The following is an 8,269-nucleotide window of genomic DNA, read 5'->3' as shown; positions in this document are numbered from 1 at the left end:
ATGGGGTTTCCCTACTCCCTGGTCAGCCTCGTTCCCCATTGGTTGTTTTGTGTTCCCCTGCCTGGGAAGGACCCTCTGGTCCCACGATTGCCTCAGTTCCTTGGCAGTCGCCGACCAGGCGGCTGGAAAAATAAACATCTCTGAAAATATCTACCAAGAATTGGTCCATATATTCTTTTCCACGGGTCTTGTTGTCTGATACACGTGTTGCAAGAATCCCCACTGCAACACTGGACCACATGTATTAGTTCACAGTAGCACCCTTGAAATAGTAATGATATAAATTGTTAGACCTGTACATGCAAATGCACCAAGAAGAGGTCTTCTGGCTCCTCAAATTTCATAATCCTGATTATTCCTGGTGTGCGAGCTCTGTTAGACACAACACTGTCCCAGAAAAAGTCTAATTGCAGTACTTCATTCAGCAAGGCCAGACTTGAAGAATGGTTAAATACAACTTGGTTTATTAACTCTCTCCTTAAGATAAACCACATTATCTCAGTTTACAGAACATAGGTTTAGTTTTTTTCACAGCTGTTGGGGTTTCTTATTAAATAAAACACAGCAAGATTTCCACAAATGATAGGTACAAAGATTGTTCCTCAATTCTAATTAAGAACAAACTAACCAAAAAACCCATTCAGACAAACCAAGCTTCATTTTATATGAATATTAGTTTGATCTATTCTGTTTCTGTTGAGTGTAGGACTGGAAGAGTATACACAAAGCTTCATGGGATTATACAAAGATGGCAAATCACCTATTACCAGAGGTATTAGCAATAGCAGAGACGGGAAACAAGGATTTGAATGCAAGTGTCTACATACCTAACAGCAATATAGTTGAGTCAATGAAAATATCTTTTTTGCCTTATCACTTTCATCTCTAAGTACTTTACTTAGCCATAGCACATCACTGGAGCAGATATGAATTTCATTTCCTTATCTAAATACAAACTGACTTTGGAGCAATATTCCAGCTTTTTTTCTGCACACTCCACATCTGAAAAATGAACAGGACCTCAGCTAGTAAGAAATCATGAACTGGTAATGAGTCCATAGATAGTAGCTGCATTTACTGTACAAGGTGAACTGTTTGCAATTCAGATAAACTCCATGCAAAGATCGTGTGCAGCTGACCAAGTGAATTGACCAAAATCTTTAGACATTTTCTACAAAATGACAAGACATTCTGCAAAGCTTTGTTTACCATTGAGCTAGTTCTTACCAGACAAAATTATTGGATGTCCTTGCATGGTATGGGTTATTCCAAATAATATTTATGTTATTAATCCTAACTTACATGGCTTGAGCCCTTGAACTTTAACCGAATTTCTGCTGTAGTAGATGAAATATGATCAGCTACCTCCCACAAACAACAAAACACTTTGGTGTGCTCAGAAAATAGTGAAACTATGAAAAAAATTAATCTTCAGGAAATACAGAAGTGTCCAGGACATATCTGGAACAAACTGACTATGGATTCCATCAACTGTGGTGATGGCAAACCAGACAATAACAGCTCAAGCTGATCGGACAAAATGCTAATGGAGTATTTTCTTACCTAATCCTATAACTGAGGAAACCTGGGAGTGAGTGCTGGGATCTTCCCAGGAGTTCCTGATGAGTTTGGTGGAGAACCCACAGCCCTGCATCCAGATCCAGCACCATTATGGGGGTCAGAGAGGAAACAAAGAGACCAGGAAACCTTACGTTCCTGTGCCAGGATAAAGTTCAGAATGGCAAGAGCCACCATGCTGACCTGCCAAACCTCCCTCTTCGACTGTGTGATTTTGCTCACAGAACAAGGATCTCATGGAAGTAACTGTTATGCTAAACTGCCCAATTTCTCTCCCTTACTGCACTGTGTTCCCCACAAGACAGGGAAGGCCCGTGATCCCTAAAATTGTATCTGTGAATAAAGTGATCTGATACCCAAATCCACAATATTACCTTCCAGACAATCAGAACAGAAGAAATATATTACCTACCTGGAGAATTCGGACTTTCCACTGACAACAGTTTATAACCATTAGGCCAAGAACCACTTCATGGCAGGGAGAAGTGATAAACAATAATGGCAACACATTTGTTGCAGTTCTTTGTGATGCTGGCAGGCCCTGATCATGAGGTGAAGGAGGATCCATTCTTTGGTTCTAATCACTCACTCTCCTAGGCCAGGAAAAGGTTTGTCACATTAACCTGGGGTACTTGAGGTTAAGAAGTACAGGTAAGGATTGTACATACCTGACCTTACATGTCTTGTTGAGATTTGTGTAATAACAAATACATTGCTTCATTTACATCATACACTGTAACCCAGAGAAAGAGAAAAATCCTCAGATTGCACGGGTTCCTATTTACTCATTGAGGAACAGAAAGAAAAAATATGAGATGACTACACTTGCTAGCAGAACTAATTCTGGTCGCTAGTACTGGGGATGGCAGAAGGAACACACAGACAGAAAGCCGGATGAGTTGACAGACTTTCTGCCAACACATTGTCACCAACTGCAGGCCGAAGTGAACCAGCCTGCTCTCAGTTCCAGGCAGTGAAAAACCTTCTTCCTACTCTGCTGTCCCTGCATAGGCCCCGTTAGCTTTAACTTCACTAAATGTTACTATTCAGATTCTGATCTTTTCTCCCTTGCTAACTCTATTATGGGTCGACCAAGAAAAAACAAGGAAAAGATCCATAAATAAGTAATTTGCTGCAGCTTCATCTCTGCGATCACATATGCCTTTGCTCATTTGCCATCACTAAATAGACACAGACGAGAAAAAATTGGACCAGTATAACTCAAATCAGCCTTTATATTTGTAAAATTGTCTGGGTTCATTTTCTTATCTGAGAATGACTGGCTTAACTTTGATTCAGTTTAATCTGTGACTAAATGATTTAAAGTAAATCCAAATAAATATTGCTGTTCCTCTGAAATAAGATGTGAAAAAGGATCAATTTTTCTGTGTTGCTTTAATTTCACAATATAAATTTACGTGTAAATTTATATTGGTTTTATGTTCTCAAGCAGCAAAGTCTTTTGGGACTTCCTTTATGTCTTTCTCTCCCATCTGTTTTCTTTTTTCTTTTCAAGGTTAATGGCATGATTACCCAAACACAGTGATTTATTCATTCCTTATTATTACAAGGAAGTTGTTAACAAGTCATGGATTGGGTGTTAGGTTATTTAAGGCTATTAACAAGACATGCAAATACTCAAGCATGTATCTGTGACTGACATAGAACTGCATTAGTAAAACACATACATTTTAAAGTTTTCCCTGGCTTAAACTGTGTGGGTAGCATGGCTTAAAGGAGTCGTCCTCATCCATTAAGGTCTTCATTGCACAGAAATATTGCTAACTCTTTCTGACGTTTTAATTGCTCTTCAAAGGGTGCTGGCAGCATGCTGGGCACACCAGGCAGACTCAGCACAAACCAGAGCAGGAGATCAGTTATCAAGCAAGTAACATTATTCCGCGGGAGAAAGCTAATGTCCTGACTGAAGAGGTCATGAAGGGAGGTTGTTTTGTTTGGAAACAGTGAGCTCTCTGGCAAAAATGGAAGGAGAGTCCAAAATAAATTCCCTGAGGTAGAAGCTGTGGAATTAAGGAAGTGGCGGCATTTGCACAGGAGAGCTAAGAATGGGGGTGCTTCATAAGTAGGATTTTCTTCAGCCTCTTTTTTGCACTAGGGAAGAAAAAGCATAGGAATTAGTAAAGAACGAGGAGAAGTGTAAAGTCTTCTTTCACTGTGACTAAAAACTCCATTTACCAAGGGGGTCAAGGTTCAAGGAGGACTCGGCTGTCACCAAGCACAAGTGAGGGGATTTGGACACAGAAAGGGGATTCACAGAAGTCATTGCAAAAAACCAACCAACCAACCAAAACTCAAACCTTCTTAAATTAGTAAGCTACACTGAGGTGTGTGCCTTGTACCTCTCTTTTTAGTGTAAGAGGCAGCAGTTGACTAACTTAGAATCATAGAATGGCCTAGGTTGGAAAGGACCTTAAAGATCTTCTAGTTCCAACCCTCCTGCCATGGGCAGGGACACCTTTAACTAGACCAGGTTGCTCGGAGCTCCATCCAACCTGACCTTGAACACAACAGGCATCTAAAACTTCTCTGAGTGAACAACTTCAATCTGAATGGTTTGGAAGCCAGCAGCCAGGCAGAAGTGTTACCTGAGACCCGAAGGAAGGGAAGGCAGCAGTAAACTGGAGCAGCAGGAGGGAATCAGTGCTTCTAGAAGCAATTTGGGTTGGGCTTGGTTGGGATATATCTCCTGCATCAGTCAGGCAGAGCTTGCAGCTAATACTGCCAGTCTGGTACCCAACAGCCCTGTCAATGCAGTGCCTAGCTGAACATCTAGCAACATATAGACAGGTACCAATAGACTTTTCTCAGAAGATGGAGCAAAGTATGTCTGTTTAATAGCCTCTTCCTTTCACAAGCACAAATTACTTCCAGGAAATACTTCAGTATAACCCTTACCTCTGAGTCTCTAGCCAAGGGTCTGGTCATGAAAATAAACATATTGAACATGCAAATTCAGTCTGTCTGGATCTTGCATTCAGATCCCAGCCAGACTCCTTTGCTCTATTTTTCCCCAGAAGGAGCAAACAATGTTGCAACTAAAATATAGGAGACCATTTAATTTTACATGACAAGTCCCTTCAGCCCTGGGTTAATGCTGGGTGCCAGTTTTAGGAGCACAAGACAAAGATTTGTTTTTGCAATGAGCATGATAGCGCATGTCAATATTGTAACTACCTGTTGATTTGACCTAAACATTGGAATTAATAGTCCTCAAATTGTGAGTTTAAAAAGTATCATTCTGCTTCAGTCTTGAACCCCACTAAGGGGGAAGTGAAATGCCCTGTGGCTTGCTTCACTAGATCCAAGCCTTATGCTCTGAACAGAAGTCAGCATAAGGCCACTAGCCCACCTGCATGAGACTGACTTGGAAGCACCTGAGAACCTGGCCACAGGACATGTTGCAATACATTCACTTCCAAAACGAGAGCAGGTTGGACATCATCAAAGAGGTCACTTATTCTACCCATTGGCCCCAAGGCAGTATGAGACATACCTAAATCTCTCAGAGCTGTTTGTCCAGAATGTCTGCTCTCTTGCTGGGGTAAGGTACACTGTAGACCTTTTGTCTCGGGGGCAGCTGAACATGTAAAATTGGATTTTCAAATAAGAGTCATTACTACCACTTTAGAAGTCAGAGTAAAAGGGGATAGCTGTTGCATAGAAGCAATTCCCAGAAATACCAAAGCCACACGTAGATGTATAATGTAGCGCATACACTAATTTTATAATTTAAGAGAGAAGGCTATGGAACTCAGCTCTGATCAAACAACACTTTCTGCATTGCACTCTCCTGCAAAAAAGGTTGCTGAGCTTTCAGCTGATCTAATCCATTGCTAACTGTATCCTCTTTCCCCGAGCAAAGATCCTGCTGTGCATGAATAATTAGCATGCTGATCCGGGGCCAGGCAGCTGAGCAGCCCTGCTCACCTCAGCGAGGCTGTCTGTCCGGCTGTGGCCCCGACAGCCGTCATGGGGGACGTCTGCTTCTTACATCACCATGGCAGCAAGTGCACATTCAGCCATTCCATACATTACAGCACATACGGGTCAACTGTGGTGCCCTGCAAAGCAACCTAATTCCTCTTCTCTGACTTCATATGCTCTGTTTGGAAAAGACTCATTAAAGACCAGCGTAAAACAGCTATTTTAGAGAAGCTGTGTAGTGAGACAAGTTATTTCTTAAGACCAAGTATGACAAATATTTTGGAATGCATTCAGCACTGTAATACTCTTAAGATTTTGGCAAGGTTCTTTGAAACTTGTGTCACACATGTACTTCACACAAGCACTGTGATTTTCACCCAGGCTACAAATGTCCATTCACCACAACAACTTTTAATCTCCATCTCTTCATTACTTCAGAAAGCACTTGTCTCTATGTTCAAAACTGAGCATATACAGCAGTGCTTCTCAATCTTGGCCTTACAGATCACACTGGATGTACCTGCTTTGAAGACTTTGCTTTAGTCTTGGAGTTTGCTTCATTTGTAACCTGAATGAACAGTGCAAAGTCTGATGAATAAAGTATAAATATATGAGAAAATAGATGCCAAGGTTCTAGGGAAAGGAAAATAAAAATTTTGTTATAAAAGTATTCCAACATTGCACCCTAATTTTACAGCCAGCACTAAAAACTCATTCGTTGTCACAGACGGAAGAATAACTGATTAAAAATGCCAAATTTCCCTCTCAAATTATTCTTTTATTATAACCTGTCAGAATACTGACTCACAAATTTCTGAATATCTAATGATGTTCTGAACATTTCCTAATAGCAAGCTTTGCAAATAAGCTGCCTTATAATAATGAAATATTTAAGACTGCTTCTTTTTTATTATTATTTTCAGTATCTGTGACTTTGAAAACTGAAGAAAACAAAATTAGTTTTAAATAAAATACACATTCCAATATTCTCTTTCAGTCACCTCCAGTAACTTGTCTAAACAACTCTACAAATAGACAATGTTCACATCCCATTTTATTAATTTCCCTACTAGCTAAGAAGCACATTTTTTAGCCTGAATGTTTTTATAAATTGAATTCCTACACAGACAGTTTTTCATGGTTCAGAATTTATTCCTTAAACAACATACTCAGAATCCACAAATGAGTCATTCCAGAGTAGATGAAGACTGGCCTCTCATTTTCTAAAAATGTGTCTTATCCAAGACCAAAAGTACAAACCAGGTCTCTGCAGCAGAAATGGACATTGGAAGAGTTAGCTATCTGTCTCAGCTGTAACTATTATTTGAGAAAAAAAAAAAAGGAGGTAACAAACTACCTCTCAAAAGATAGTGTGCATGCGCCTAATCCCTTTCAGAACAAAGTCAAACAGGTGAGTTAAAGTTATCTTCGAGCTCAGCTTAAGCTAAGATGTTTGGCTTCGTTCAGGAGGACAAAATAACCGTGCTCACTTGGATCAGTTATAGGTAAGGAACATTTTAAAACTACTGCCCCTCAGCTGTTTGCTAACATCTGTTTGCTAATATCTGCAACACCATGTCAACAGCACCAGTGCAGAAGGATTAATGAATCACATGAGAATGAAATTTTGGTAAGCCAGGCCGCCATTAGATTTATATTTTACAAGAATAGTGTGCTTCATATGTGTTCACTGAGTAGGGCTACGACGTGAGCAGGTAAAGACAAACTTTTTTGACCTGTAATTAACTACATATTTCACATGGTTATGTTGTCACAAAGATCTGTTTCATGTTGCCTACCAATATTGTTTTTCAATTTTGAGGCTTGAGATTTATCTTCCTGAATCTGAGCTATGTAAATAGGCTGCATTCTGATACAGTACACTTTGAATCAAAGTGCATTTTTGATGAAGAGCTTTTAAATTGCATTCATTTTTGAACCCTTTGCTAACAGCAAATGACAAAGTAACATGGACTGAACTTCTAGCACTGCTTAAGTCAATGCAATTTTGTCACTGATGTTGATAAGGACATAATCTAAATTAATTATTGTATAAATCAGTATAAGACTCTCTTTGCTGCTCTTGGGCTTCTAAACCATCCCATGTTTCAGATAACAGTGATATATATGTCTGTAACTGTGTTTATTGCAAGTCATATCATGAAGTGCATAGCATAAGCATATAGATAAGTTATATTTTCTTCTAAACAAACCATCCACATCTGGGCAATGAAAGTTCAAAGCAAATTCCAGGTGGAGTATGATGGATTCCTCCCAGACACCAAGATGAAATACTTTCTTTTCTGTGTAAGCATTCTATGCCTTTTGAAAACAATCAAACAAACAATACTCAAAACTGGAAGAGTTCCTGCTCTGCAAGTCTTTAGCTCTCACTATTTCCCTCCATTATATATACAAATCATATATACAAATCCCCTCCATTACATATACAAAATTATATATACAGTCTTTGTTGTGCCTCATAGACAAGGCTAAACTCCAGAGCTGTAATTCTCAGCACATTCTCTATCACATCTTTGTCCATGTGTGGAAAGAAGCGGGAAAAAAGAAATTTTGAAAGCCGGATTTTCTGATGTTCCTCACTGTTCTTTGCAGTCTGAATCTCAGGAAGACATATAATAATTATTTTTGTAGAAGTTATTCTGCTGTAATTTAGTGGTCAGACATAGACCTAAAACCCCCCCAAACAACTCAAAGCTGCTAGCTACCTCTACTTAGGGGCTCA

The sequence above is a fragment of the Corvus cornix genome, chromosome 3, assembly GCF_000738735.6.
Source record: "Corvus cornix cornix isolate S_Up_H32 chromosome 3, ASM73873v5, whole genome shotgun sequence".
In the NCBI taxonomy this organism is placed as follows: domain Eukaryota; kingdom Metazoa; phylum Chordata; class Aves; order Passeriformes; family Corvidae; genus Corvus; species Corvus cornix.
This window is presented reverse-complemented; position numbering follows the sequence as displayed.